At 36.0% G+C, this 15,125-nt stretch overlaps 1 long non-coding RNA gene across 1 annotated transcript in view; it reads right to left on the bottom strand.

The window, feature by feature from the left end:
• Positions 1–1,281: 1,281 nt before the first annotated feature.
• The window catches only part of LOC135093637 (uncharacterized), a 24,609-nt gene continuing 10,765 nt past the window's right edge, over positions 1,282–15,125 (bottom strand). Inside the window, exons 2-3 of the long non-coding RNA XR_010263437.1 lie at positions 2,197–2,378; positions 1,282–2,006 (exon numbers count right to left, since the gene is read on the bottom strand). This is a non-coding gene — a long non-coding RNA (uncharacterized LOC135093637). The remainder of the gene's footprint in view (positions 2,007–2,196; positions 2,379–15,125) is intronic.

The following is a 15,125-nucleotide window of genomic DNA, read 5'->3' as shown; positions in this document are numbered from 1 at the left end:
CCGGCCTTATTGCTGATCTTTTCTGTTCTATTTTTTCATATATATCTTTAGATACACCTTAAATGTAAATATAAGGTCAGGAAGAAGTGCCCCTGCCCTCCAGGGCAGTTAGGTCAGGTTAACTAATGTGTTTTGCCTTGGAAAATTGAATATGAAATCTAAGTCGTTTTTTTATTCAGTCACTATATATATATATATATATATATATATATATATATATATATATATATATATATATATATATATATATATATATATATATATATATATATATATATATATATATATATATATATATATATATATATATATATATATATATATATATATATATATATATATATATATATATATATATATATATATATATATATATATATATATATATTAATGTTTAACAGGAGCACAGGGGTGAAAATCTGTCAGGCACCTAACCCTCAAAAAAAAAAAAAAAAAATTTTTTTATGAAGTGACTGAATAAAAAAAAGGACTTAAATTTCATATTCAATTTTCCAAGGCAAAACACATTACTTAACCTAACCTATAATATATATATATATATATATATATATATATATATATATATATATATATATATATATATATATATATATATATATATATATATATATATATATATATATATATATATATATATATATATATATATATATATATATATATATATATATATATATATATATATATATATATATATATATATATATATATATATATATATATATATATATATATATATATATATATATATATATATATATATATATATATATATATATATTTTTTTTTTTTTCCATTGTATGCATAATGTATGTGTATCCGGTGTAGGGGTGGTATACATACTTGTTTGCTATCTGGTGAGCATCTAGATTCATAGTGCATAACTGCTTAATTATATATGAGCCCTGTGTTATATATAATAATACCACCCACTGCTAGACCACCTTTTACAGTGACTTTATACACCAATCATATTGGTTGTAATATTGTTTTCCTTTACATTGTTATGTTACACATTATAAATTTGGTTCACATTCTATCAGAAGAAAACTTTGGCACAATACTGTTTCATGAGTGATAAGTAACCCTATTGCTTTGGAAGACAGGTATCACTTACATGTGTCAGTAATCATGTGAAATAATGGTTTTCCATGTACTAATGCACACTACATTAGAGAGATCACTGCAGCATTTTATTTCAGCTATAAATGAAATAGTTTGCTACTATAAGGTATCAGTTATACAAAAAAAATATAGAAAAACAGCAATAGTAGATTTTTATTGACAAATAAAATAATCAGCAAGTATCAAAGTATTTGGTGGCAAATGTGGAGAAAAAAAAAAAACACTTATCCACATAAGAGAGTATAGCTCAAGGACTGTACACCTCAATTAGGTAAACATATGAACAAAAAACCCATCAGGTCACCGTAAAAAACTTCAAGCTTACCTACACAGATGGCAGTTACTTTGTGCTTTTAAGTAATTAATACTAAGACATTGTAGATATCACAGTTAACTAACACTATCACGAATCACAGCACAAAGGAATGGTGAAATGCTTTAGTATGATAATGTATTAATATAAACAAGGTAAAGTAAAAAAGAACTAAATATCACTATATATTTTTTTAAAATTTTCAGCAAAGGGATAATGTTTAGTGTTGGTCTTAAAGCACTCAGTGGCATGAACCATAAACTGCCTAAATAAATCAAAAAAATTTTCTTTGTATTTGAGCAGACTGCTTCTGAGACTCCAACACTTCCCGTTGTACCTGCCACCACCTCCCGTTGTGCCTGCCACCAGCTCACGTTGTGCCTGCCACCAGTTCTCGTTGTGCCAGCCATCAGCTCCTGTTATGCCTGCTACCTCTTCCCATTGTGCCTGTCTCCAACTTCCTTTGTGCTTTCACTAGTCCATACAGGAGGTCTCATCATATCTCCTTCAGATTCACTATAAATTGCTGCACCTGCTCAAGTTCTGCCTGCAATAAATTTAAGATGAAAACATAACTTTTATTAACGTATTTAAATAGCATATTAATGATTTGTAATAAAAAAAAATACTGTTGTAAAATATAGCACATGATAAATGTGGGTACAGTGTTCATAAGTATATACTAGAGAACAAAATTGAATTCATTCTAACATGAAGCAAATGGCATAGTTATTCACCGTAGGGGACATATCTGTATGATGGATGACTTGGAGAGTCAGGTCCTCATTCACTGTCAGTAATGACGATGACTCTCCCATAGCAACAACCACCAGATCCAGCAACACCGGTAGGTGAGGATCTGATGGCTGCATCACCACTGATGATGGATTGCTGTGGTTCAGCAAAGGGCCAGACACTCCTGAAAAAAAAAAAAAGAAGCAAAGTTATCAAATTAGCACAGGTGGAGAATAACTGTATTTTATGATGGCTGTTTTAATTCACATTTATTTTTTAATGGGCAGTCAACTTATCCATGTCTCTTACATAGTTTTGATGGTTTGATATTCGAGGGAGCAGGTATCTAAATTTGGAAGCTGAGTGGTAGATCTACTGTCCCCAACTTGCATGGATATTAAAACTGCAATATATATATATATATATATATATATATATATATATATATATATATATATATATATATATATATATATATATATATATATATATATATATATATATATATATATATATATATATATGAGAGAGCCTCCTACAGCATGGCAGCGCGAGCCACACACCTTAAGTGTTTCCACACATTATGATAAATCAAACTTCTTGCCCTAAATTTGCTGAATTTCAAAATGAACCCCATTCAGGATAACGCAGCTCAGTAAGCACCAAGGTGCCAAACACACACACACACACACACACACACACACACATACCATAAAGCTAGACAGAGCTATCATTTGCATAGAAGTAGTGTAAATTTTAACAACATGATCAAGAAAAGCAGGAAATATAAAGCAAATCTAAAAAGAGTGAAGAATAAGGAGAGGGATAACTTAATAAAGAAACTTAGAAAATATAAGAGTGATGACCCTAAAGCATATTGGAAAATTTTAAATAGTCAGAAAAGAACTTATCAGATCCCCATAACACTAAATGAATTCTATGAGCATTTTAAGCAGCTAGCGGGTGATGAAAATTCTGACAATAGTGATGTGAATATTACAAATGATGAAGACCATGCGGATGCTGAAATTTTATCACTACTTAATGATCCTATAAGTGAAGAAGAGGTAGTTAGAAATATCAAGATGATCCTATAAGTGAAGAAGAGATTGTTAGAAATATCAAGATGATCCTATAAGTGAAGAAGAGGTAGTTAGAAATATCAAGAAGTTAAATAAAAAAAAAAAAATCCCCAGCATCTGATATGATATTAAATTAATATATTAAAAGTACTAAGCATATTTTGTGTCCCCTCTATGTTAAAATGTTTAATAAAATACTTGATACTGGTGTCATACCAGCTGAATGGTTGGTGGGTACAATAGTGCCACTCTATAAAAACAAGGGAGACATCCAGGATGTTAGTAATTACAGGGGCATCACCTTACTTTGCTGTATGGGGAAGCTGCTCACCTCCATACTTAATGAAAGACTTAATGATTATTCAGACACCTTACTTATCATTAATGAAACACAAGCGGGCTTCAAACATGGATATTCCACCCTGGATCATATATTTTTCTTGAAATGTTTAATTGATTTATTCAACTGGAAGAAGAGAAAGCTATTTTGTTTATTTGTTGATTACAAGAAAGCCTTTGATATGGTATGGTGTGAAGGTTTATGGTGTAAGCTTGTGAAGGAAAAGGTGCAAGGGAAAATTCTAAATGTAGTCAAAAATATGTACAATAATATCAGATCATGTGTCATGCTTAACCAGGAGATATCAAACACCTTTGTTTGCAATGTAGGGGTAAGACAGAGGGAAAATTTATCACCATTGCTTTTTGCTTTTTATGTTAATGATATTGAAAGTAAATTAATTGAATATAATTGCAGTTATGTAAATTTTGGTGATGATTTCTTAAACATGTATCTGAAACTATTTGTTATTATGTATACAGATGATACAGTTATTTTGAGTGACAGTGAAGATGGAATGAAGCAGGCATTGGCTGCTCTGAATTTATATTTCAATGAATGGAAATTGAAACTAAATTGTAACAAAACAAAAGAAGTAGTGTTTAGTAGGGGAAGACAAAATTGATCTAACTATGAATTTGAATTTGGTGGTGAAAACATTGAAGTAGTGACAGAGCATAAGTATCTTGGAGTGTTATTAAATTATAATGGGAGGTTTCGTAAAGGTGAGCTGGAGCTAAAAGAGACAGCCACAAGATCAATGTACTCATTAATAAGTAAGTGTAGGAAGTTTGACTTGCCAGTGGATATACAACTCGAATTATTTACCGCCACGGTGTTATCTATATTGACTTATGCATCTGAAATTTGGGGTTACCATATTGCTAGGGAGTTAGAGTATATGTACATGAAATTTGTAAAACAGGTTTTAGGTGTTCATAAGAATACTTGTAATAACATGGTGTATGGTGAACTGGGTGTATTTCCACTTGATATTTATATAAAGAAAATAAATGATAGGTTATTGGTCTAGGCTAATTTCAGGTAAAAATAATAAATTGTGTTATGTAATGTACCAATGTCTATTGCAGCTGGATAGCTTAGGGCTTTATACTTCTCCATGGATAGCTTGTATAAAGAATATTTGTAATGATTGTGGAATGTCTGGTATGTGGTTGTTGCAAGATGTTCCTAATTCAAGATGGGTGAAGAAAGCTGTGGAACAGAGATTGAAAGATCAGTGGCTTGTAACTTGGCATCATAATTTGAAAACAAAATCATTAAGTAGCAATTATAGGGTGTTTAAGACAGATTTTGGCAGAGAACAGTATTTAGAAAAGTTAACAAAGGGTGACAGATTATTAGTGACTAAATTTAGAACTTGTAATAATAGACTTCCTGTAAATGTTGGTAGGTATCAAGGTGTCAGTAGAGAAGGTAGGATATGTAACAAGTGTAATGTTGAGATAGTAGGAGATGAATTTCATGTTCTTTTTGAATGTATGGATGTGGAAATTGTTAGGTTACGTAATATGTATATACCAAATTATTACATAAATAGGCCAACACAATTCAAATATGTTTTGTTCATGCAAAGTACAAGTTCAAGTGTGATGAATAATTTATCTTTGTTTTTTTTAAGGATGGTGCTACGTATACTCAGATAAATAGTGTACAAAACATGTCAATAGTTTTTTTCTAATTTCTCAATTAGTAATAGCATGTATCATTATATATGCATACACATTTTTTTTTTATTAATTTTTTGCCATTGCTTATAGTGTATTTCATTTGTATGTAGTTTTTTTTCTTATGTAATATTATGCACATTCTGTATATAATTATGTATATAATGTTTGTATTCTTTTGCTGGAGAGCTGTGCTCCATAATTTTATATAAAGTCTGAGCTTACTCAATAAATTAAATTCAAAATTCAAATTCAAATTCAATAAATTCAATTCACACACACACACACACACACACACACACACACACACACACACACACACACACACACACACACACACACACACACACACACACTCACACAATACACACACACTCTCTCTCTCTCTCTCTCTCTCTCTCTCTCTCTCTCTCTCTCTCTCTCTCTCTCTCTCTCTCTCTCTCTCTCTCTTTCTCTCTTGTTCTCGTAATTTTTGTTATTTTTACATTTTTTTCATATTAAATGAGTAGTAATAGTAGTAGTAGTAGTAGTAGTAGTAGCAGTAGTAGTAGTAGTAGTAGTAGTAGTAGTAGTAGTAGTAGTAGTAGTAGCAGCTGTAGTGGTAATAATAGCAATAGCAGTAGTAGTAGTAGTAGTAGTAGTAATAGTAGTAGTAGTAGTAGTAGTAGTAGTAGTAGCAGTAGCAGCAGCAGTAGTAGTAGTAGTAGTAGTATTAGTAGTAGTAGTAGTAGTAGGAGCAGCTGTAGTAGTAATGTAGTAGTAGTAGTAGTAGTAGTAGTAGTAGTAGCAGTAGTACTAGTAGTAGTAGTACTAGTAGTAGCAGTAGAAGTAGTAGCAGTAGTAGTAGACGACGAAGAAGAGATGAGAGGAAAAATAGACCGAATATTGATTTGTTATTCCTGTATGTGTGTGTGTGTGTGTGTGTGTGAAAATAACAATAACAACACAAAACCTGGCAAACTAGTAGTAGTAGCAGTAGTACTAGTAGTAGTAGTAGCAGTAGTACTAGTAGTAGTAGTACTAGTAGTAGCAGTAGTAGTAGACGACGAAGAAGAGATGAGAGGAAAAATAGACCGAATGTTGCTTTGTTATTCCTGTATGTGTGTGTGTGTGTGTGTGTGTGTGTGTGTGTAAAATAATAATAATAATAATGATAAACGGTTTATTATTTAGGCAGTTGACAAACTGAAAATGTACATAGGGGATGGGGAAAAACTTAACATTAATCCTAAAGGTAAGCCTAATCTAGGAGGGAAATACTATTGATTGATGGCTCGCACCATGGTGGGAATCGCACTGAGTCTGTACCGGTCCGTGCGCGGCGCCTTCAGGGGCGTTATTTTGTTGTGGTGTCTGGTGGCACGGACCGGGCGAGGCGCGTCGGGCGGCAGCATGTTTCTAAGACGTGGATGATGTGTGTGTGTGTGTGTGTGTGTGTGTGTGTGTGTGTGTGTGTGTGTGTGTGAAAATAACAATAACAACACAAAACCTGGCAAACTTTTGCTGCTATGAAGAAAACATCTAATAAAATAATAGTAACAGCAAAAACAACGCTGCCAAAAAGATGTGTCAAATTAGAACATAAGAACATTAGAAATAAGGAAAGCTACAAAAAGCGACCAGGCTTACACGTGGCAATCCCTGTATGAAATATACCTACCTATTTTTCATCTATTATCCCCATCCATAAACCCGCCTAATCTTCTCTTAAAGCTTCCTAATGTTCTAGCACTAACAACATGATTACTGAGTCCGTTCCACTCATCTGCCACTCTATTTGAGAACCAATTTCTTCCTATCTTTTTCTTAAACCTAAATTTTTCAAGCCTGAACCCGTTATTTCTTATTCTACGCTGGTTGTTGATCCTAAGAATGTTGCTTATATTCCTCTTGTTATAACCCTTATACCACTTAAAAACTTCCATCAGGTCCCCTCTTACTCTACGTCTCTATAAAGAAAGTAGATTTAACAGCTTCAATCTCGCCTCGTAAAGAATACTCCTCATCCCCTATATCTTTTTAGTCATTCTCCTCTGTACTGATTCTAATAGACCTATATCTTTCTTGTAATGTGGGGACCAGAACTGCACAGCGTAATCTAGATGAGGTCTGACCAGCGCCAAGTATAACTTTAATATTACTTCCGGCCTTCTACTTTTAACACTCCTAAAAATCCTATTTGCACTGTTTCTGTTTGCACTGTATCCTATTTGCACTGTTTCTGGCCTCTATGCATTGTTTTCCTAGACGGAGTTCAGAGCTAACTATAAATCCTAAATCTTTCTCATACCCTGTACCTACCAGAATTTCGTTATTTAATGTGTACCTACTGTGTGGGTCTCCTTTATCTACGCTAAGTACTTTACATTTGTTGATATTAAATTGCATTTGCCATCTGTCGGTCCATTCATTCATCCTATCTAAATCTGCCTGCAAGGCGGTGGCATCCGATTCTGACCTAATTAATCTACCTGTCTTTGTGTCATTCGCAAATTTACTAACATCACTACTAATTCCACTATCCAAGTCATTAATACATATTAGAAATAACAATGGCCCTAATACTGATCCCTGTGGCACCCCACTAATTACATGACTCCATTCGGATTTGGAGCCGTTTATTACAACTCTGTCGCCTGTCGCTAAGCCATGACCCTATCCAGCCTAACACCTTCCCATCTATCCCGTGTGTCCTAACCTTTCTCAGGAGCCTTTCATGGGGTACCTTGTCAAATGCTTTATTAAAGTCCAGGTATAAGATATCATAACTATCACCAATATCTACTGCCTCATACACTTTATTGTATAAACTTAACAAGCTTGTCAGGCAAGACTTCCCCTTCGTGAAGCCATGCTGTGACTGATTTATCAAGTTATGTTTGTCTAAATGTTCCCTAACGTTCCTCGCTATTATTGACTCCAATATTTTACCTACAACTGATGTTAAGCTGACAGGTCTATAATAAGACACTAAAGTTTTAGCTCCTTTCTTAAAGATGGGTACTACATTAGCCTTCCTCCACATTACTGGTACCTCACCCGACTCCAGTGATTTCCTAAAGACAGAAACTAACGGCTTACTAATAACCTCTTTGCATTCCTTAAGTACTCTGGGATATATTTCATCTGGTCCTGGTGTCTTGAACTTTTTTAGCCTCTCTCCTGTTTCACTATCTCCTTAATTATGGAAATATCTGTCAGCTTATACTCATGTGCTCTAAACATCTGTTCACTATCTGGCATATCCTGCATGTTTTCCTGGGTGAAGACAGTTAAAAAATACTTATTCAGAATATTACTAATCTCCTCCCCAGAACTAACCATCTCCCCATCTGTTGCCTCTTATGGACCTATAGTATCCTTACTCTTCGTCCTGTATACCTGATAAAATCCATTCGGGTCCATCTTCGCCTGGCTGGCTATCTTTAATTCATAATTGCCCCCTAGCTTTCCTCTTTAAACTTCCGACTGTTCTAACTAATTTATTATATTGTGGCCTTAAAACTTCTTCACCTGCCCTTAATCTCTTATATATTCTCTTCTTCCGCCCTATATAATGTTTCAACCTAGCAGTCATCCATTTAGGGTTATTTTTCTGTGATCGCAATTTGCTATGCTTCACGAAGTGTTGCCTTTGGAAAAGACAATGCGCAGCACAACGAAACACTATGAATCTCTTGGGGGACGCATTAACCTTCGCGACGCTCCCTGAAGTAAAGAGTAAGGAGAACCGGCAATAAATCACCAGCAACACCTAAGTTACCAGCCATTGCACCGCTATGAGACTTAACTATACCACGTCATCACCACCACGCGCTGTGAAATTAAAGCGAGTGTTATTAAGGAGAATGAATGCCGTATTAAAACTGTTATTGTACTAGTAATTTCCTGAAGAGCCCTGCGTGGGTTATTGTAGAACTTAAGAAGATATTTTTTTCCCTTACAGAATATCAAGACTTCAAAAACTGTCTGACTGTCTATTAAACATAACATAAAAAATATCAGAAATAAGGGAAGCTGCAAGAAACAATTAGGCCTACACGTGGCAGTCCCTATATGAAACATACCTACCTATTTCCAGCTATCATCCCCATCCATGAATCTGTTTAATCTTCTCTTAAAACTCCCTAATGACTCAGCACTAACAACTTGATTACTGAGTCCGTTAAATTCACCTAGCACTAGTAAAATATCTGGCTTTAGGAGAGCAGAGTTTGAGGAATTAAAAAGGTACCTCCAAGGAGTAGACTGGCAAGGGATGCAGGGTAAGGTCAGGTCAAGGACGGAGTTCAGAGAGATAAGGCAGGATGAGAGAGATGAGGTGAAGCGTGAGGATGTAGGACAAGAGGAGGGAAGATGTGTCCAGAAAGGGCGTAGGAAAGAAGAAGGGGGAAATAGGTGTGAGTATGTTGGAATGTCAGGTGATGCTGAAATGAGAGAGGTGAGGTCGAGGCGAGTAGATGAGGGAGTGGAGAGGATGATAGGGGCCGAGATGAGGGGATTAGGTGAGGTAAATATAGATGAATTGTATAAATATTTCGTAGATAAAGTTCATACAAGTCAGTTAGCAAATATCACGTATAGAACAATAAGATCACAAAAAAAATGACCCTAAATGGATGACTGCTAGGTTAAAGGATTATATAGGGCGTAAGAGAAATATATATAAGAGATTAAGGGCAGGTGAAGAAGTTTTAAGGACACAGTATAATGAATTAGTTAGAACAGCCAGAAAGTTAACGAGGAAAGCTCAGGGCAATTATGAATTAAAGGTAGCCAGCCAGGCGAAGACGGGCACCAAGAGATTTTATCAGGTATACAGGACGAAGAATAAGGATACTATAGGTCCATTAAAGGCAGGAAATGGGGAGCTGGTTAGTTCTGGGGAGGAGATTAGTAATCTTCTGAATGAGTATTTTTTAACTGTCTTCACCCAGGAAAACATGCAGGATATGCCAGATAGTGAACAGGTGTTTAGAGTAGATGAGAATGAAAAGCTGACAGATATTTCCATAACTAGGGAGATAGTGGAACAGGAGATAGGCTAAAAAAGTTCAAGACAACAGGACCAGATGAAATATATCCCAGAGTACTTAAGGAATGCAAAGAGGTTATTAGTGAGCCGTTAGTTTCTGTCTTTAGGAAATCACTGGAGTCGGGTGAGGTACCAGTAATGTGGAGGCAGGTTAATGTAGTACCCATCTTTAAGAAAGGAGATAAAACTTTAGCGTGTAACTATAAACCTATCAGCTTAACTTCAGTTGTAGGTAAAATATTAGAGTCAATAATAGCGAGGAACATTAGGGAACATTTAGACAAACATAACTTGATAAATCAGTCACAGCATGGCAAAACAAAACAAAACTTGTTAAGTTTGTACAGTAAAGCGTACGAGGCAGTAGATAATGGTGAAAATTATGATATCTTATATCTGGACTTTAGTAAAGCATTTGACAAGGTACCCCATCAAAGGCTCCTGAGAAAGGTTAGGGCACACGGGATCGATGGGAAGGTGTTAGGCTGGATAGGGTCATGGCTTAGTGACAGGCGACAAAGAGTTGTAATAAACGGTTCGAAATCTGAGTGGGGTCATGTAATTAGTGGGATGCCACAGGGTATTAGGGCCATTGTTATTTCTAATATATATATCAATGACTTGGATAGTGGAATTAGTAGTGATGTTAGTAAATTTGCGGATTACACAAAGATAGGTACATTAATTAGGTCAGAATTGGATGCCATCGCCGTGCAGGCAGATTTAGATTGAATGAATGGACAGATAGATGGCAAATGCAATTTAATATCAATAAATTCAAATTACTTAGCGTAGGTAGAGAAAACCCTTACAGTAGGTACACATTAAACAACCAAACTCTCGTAGGTACAGGGTACGAGAAAGATTTAGGAGTTATAGTTAGCTCTGAACTCCGTCTAGTGAAACAATGCATAGAAGCCAGAAACAGGGCAAATAGGGTACTAGGATTCATTTTTAGGAGTGTTAAAAGTAGAAGGCCGGAAGTAATATTAAAGTTATACTTGTCAGACCTCATCTAGACTACGCTGTGCAGTTCTGGTCCCCACATTACAGGAAAGATATAGGTCTATTAGAATCAGTACAGAAGAGAATGACTAAAAGGATACAGGGGATGAGGAGTATTCCTTACGAGGCGAGACTGAAGTTGTTAAATTTACATTCTTTAGAAAGACGTAGGTTAAGAGGGGACCTGATAGAAGTCTTTAAGTGGTATAAGGGCTATAACAAGGGAGATGTAAACAAAATTCTTAGGATCAGCAACCAGGGTAGAACAAGAAATAACGGGTTCAAGCTTGAAAAATTTAGGTTTAGGAAGGAGATAGGAAAAAATAGGTTCTCAAATAGAGTGGTAGATGAGTGGAACGGACTCAGTAATCATGTTGTTAGTGCTAGGACACTAGAGAGCTTTAAGAGAAGATTAGACAGGTTTATGGATGGCGATAATAGATGGAAATAAGTAGGTATATTTCATGCAGGGATTGCCACGTGTAAGCCTGGTCGCTTTTTGCAGCTTCCCTTATTTCTTATGTTCTTTATTTGAGAACTAATTCCTTCCTATTTCTTCTTTAACCTAAATTTTTCTAGTTTGAACCCGTTATTTCTTGTTTTGTCCTAGTTACTGATCCTAAGAATTTTGCTTACGTCCCCCTTGTTAAAATCCTTATACCACTTAAAGACTCCTTCCACTTAAGGTTCCCCTTTAAACCTACATCTCTCTCAAGAATGTAAATTTAACAGCTTCAATCTCTCTTCGTAAGAAATAGTCCTCATTCCCTGTATCCTTTTAGTCATTCTCCTTTTTACTGATTTTAATAAACCTAAATTCTTCCTGCAATATGGGGACCAGAACTGCAGAGCGTAGTCTAGACGAGGTCTGACCAGGGTCAAATATAATTTCAACATTACTTCGGGACTTCTACTTATAATAATTCTAAAAAAAAAAAAAAAATAATAATAATAATCCTAATATCCTATTTGCCGTGTTTCTGGCCTCAATGCATTGTTTTCTTACAAGGAGTTTAGAGATAACTATAACTCCCAAATCTTTTTCGTACCTTCAAACCTACCAGAGCTTTATTATTTGTTATATACCTACTGTGTGGGCGTCCTCTACCTGCGCTAAGTACTTTGCATTTGTTGATATTATACTGTATTTGCCGCCTGTTTGTCCATTAGTTCATCCTATCCAAATCTGCCTACAAGGCGATGGCATCCGATTCTGACCTAAATAATCTACCTATCTCCGTGTCATCCACAAATTTACTAACATCACTACTAATTCCAGTATCTAAGTCATTGATATACATTAAAAACAATAATGACCCTAATACTGATCCCTGTGGCACCCCACTAATTACTTGACCCCACTTGGATTTACAGCCATTTATTACAACTCTCCGTCGCTTCTCGCTTAGCCACGACCTTATCCAGTCTAACATATTTCTATCTATCCTGTGCCCCCTAACCTTTCTCAGGAGCCTCTGATGGGGTACCTTGTCAAACGCTTTACTAGAGTCCAGATGTAGGATGTCCATTATATGCAACCTCGTAAACCTTACTGTAAACACTTAACAAGTTTGTCAGGCAAGACTTCCCCTTCGTGAAGCCATGCTTCTCCTGTTCTTTGTTCTTTGTTTTCTTTCTTTCTTTTTCATTCGTTGTTAGTGGTTTTGGGTGGGATATGTTCGTACTTGGACGTATTCTAGACAGTTTAAGTGTTTGTTTCTTTTGTAGATTATTAAAGCCTGTCAACCTTTCCTTCTTGCTGGAAGTTTGTCTGCATTCAGCCTGTTCCTAAAAAGGGTGACCGGTCTAATCCCTCCTACTGTTTTAATTTCTTGCCTATCTAAAGTTTTTGAATCTATGCTCAACAGGAAGATTCTTAAACAACTATTACTCCGCAACCTTCTATTTGATCGCCATTATAGATTCCATCAAGGCCTCTCTACTGGTGATCTGTCTTTCCTTACTGAGTCTTAGTCATCCTCTTTTAGAGATGGTGAAACTTTTGCTCTTGCCTTAGACATATCAAAAGCTTTTGATAAAATCTGGCAAAAAACTTTGATTTCGAAATTGCTCTCCTACGGATTCTATCCTCTCTGTAACTTCATCTCAAGTTTCCTTTCTGACCGTTCTCTTGCTGCTATGGTAGACGGTCACTGTTTTCTCCTAAATCTATTAACAGTGGTGTTCCCCAGGGTTCTGTCCTGTCACGCACTCTTCTCCTATTATTCATCAATGATCTTCTAAACCAAACTTCTTGTCCTATCCACTCCTACGCTGATGATACCACCCCGCACTTTTCCACGTCTTTTCGTAGACGTCCAACACTTTAAGAAGTTAACAGTTCACGCAGGGAAGCCACAGAACTGATCTCTTTAATAATGGGGGTCTCGAGATAGAGTCACACTTAAGATCCTTATATTCTTTTAGAAATAGAGAAAGTTAAAATTAAAGCTTTGCAAATGAAGATAGAATATGAGAAGGAGAAGGAGAGACAGAGAATATGAGAAGGAGGAGAAGGTGAAACAGAGATCATAAGGAGAAACAAGCAGAGAAAGAAAGAGCTCACCCGTTACTCCTGTTGCAAAAACAACCTCCAGACAAGGTTAAGATCATTAAATATTTGTCCCTCTTACCACAATTCTCAGATCAAGATGCCGAAAGTTCCTTCAGGGAGTTCGAATCCTCTGTTGAACGCTTTGAATTGCCTCAAGAGGATTGGGCATGGCTCCTAAGGCCCAAGATCACTGAGAAAGCTTTAACTATCTTGGGAGGTCTAGAAAATAACACTGATTATGCCTCACTTAAGAAAGGTATTCTAACGGCATATTCCATTACAACAGAAGGTTACAGACAAAAATTTAGGAATCTTAAACTCCAACACCAGAAATACTTTGAGTTCGCATCAGATAAGTACAGAGCGCTGCAAAAGTGGCTTTAGTCGGCTTTAGTCACCACATATGACCAGCTAGTAAACTTGATCGCCTTAGAGGAATTTAAACACAAGGTGCCTCATTCAGTTATAATGCACATCACCAGCAGAGACGAGACAGACTTACTTAAAGCTGCTGAAATTGCAGACGTGTTTTCACTGATTCACCGTCCAGGTCCCGTGGGAGAGAGGAAGGCTGAGTCAACTGTAAAGTCTGGTATAGGTGTTGTAAATGATGGCAAGTCGATCGTTAGTAGTAACAAGTTCTCTCCAGTGTGTGCATTTTGCAAAAAGTCTGGCCACCTCATAAGAGATTGCTCTAATCCTAAGTACAAAGTAGTAAAAGGTGCTTTTACCAAGCCATTGGCCTCATTTAGTACCACGATCCCTCTAACAAGTTATTTACCCCATTTATACCATAAGGATCAGTCTCCTTTGGTGATGACTTAAATTATTCAGTAAATATCATAAGAGATACTGCTGGAGGCCAGTCACTTGTACTAAAATCAGCAATCCCTGGGATTGAAAAAAGCCATACTGGTGAAAAGGTGTATTTAAAAGATTTTCATGATCCAGTTCCACTCCCTTTAGCCAGACTACACCTTGACAGTCCTATAGTGAAAGGAGAAGTGGTTGTTGCGGTCAGTAGTGATCAATCTTTGCCCATACCTCATGCTCATGCTCATGCTCATGCATCACCACAACGGCGTCGGCAGCACCAACAACAGCAGGAACAGTATACGCAGCAACAGCCTCAAGGCGTCGCTCCGCACAACGAGTTGCGTCGCAGCATCGCAGGCTATGCTTCCCATGTATGTGTTCCATGAGGCATCAGTTACATTTGTCAGTCTA

Source organism: Scylla paramamosain, chromosome 43 (genome assembly GCF_035594125.1).
Source record: "Scylla paramamosain isolate STU-SP2022 chromosome 43, ASM3559412v1, whole genome shotgun sequence".
NCBI lineage: Eukaryota > Metazoa > Arthropoda > Malacostraca > Decapoda > Portunidae > Scylla > Scylla paramamosain.
Note: the sequence above shows the minus strand (reverse complement) of the source record. Positions and strands in the feature narration are given on the sequence as shown.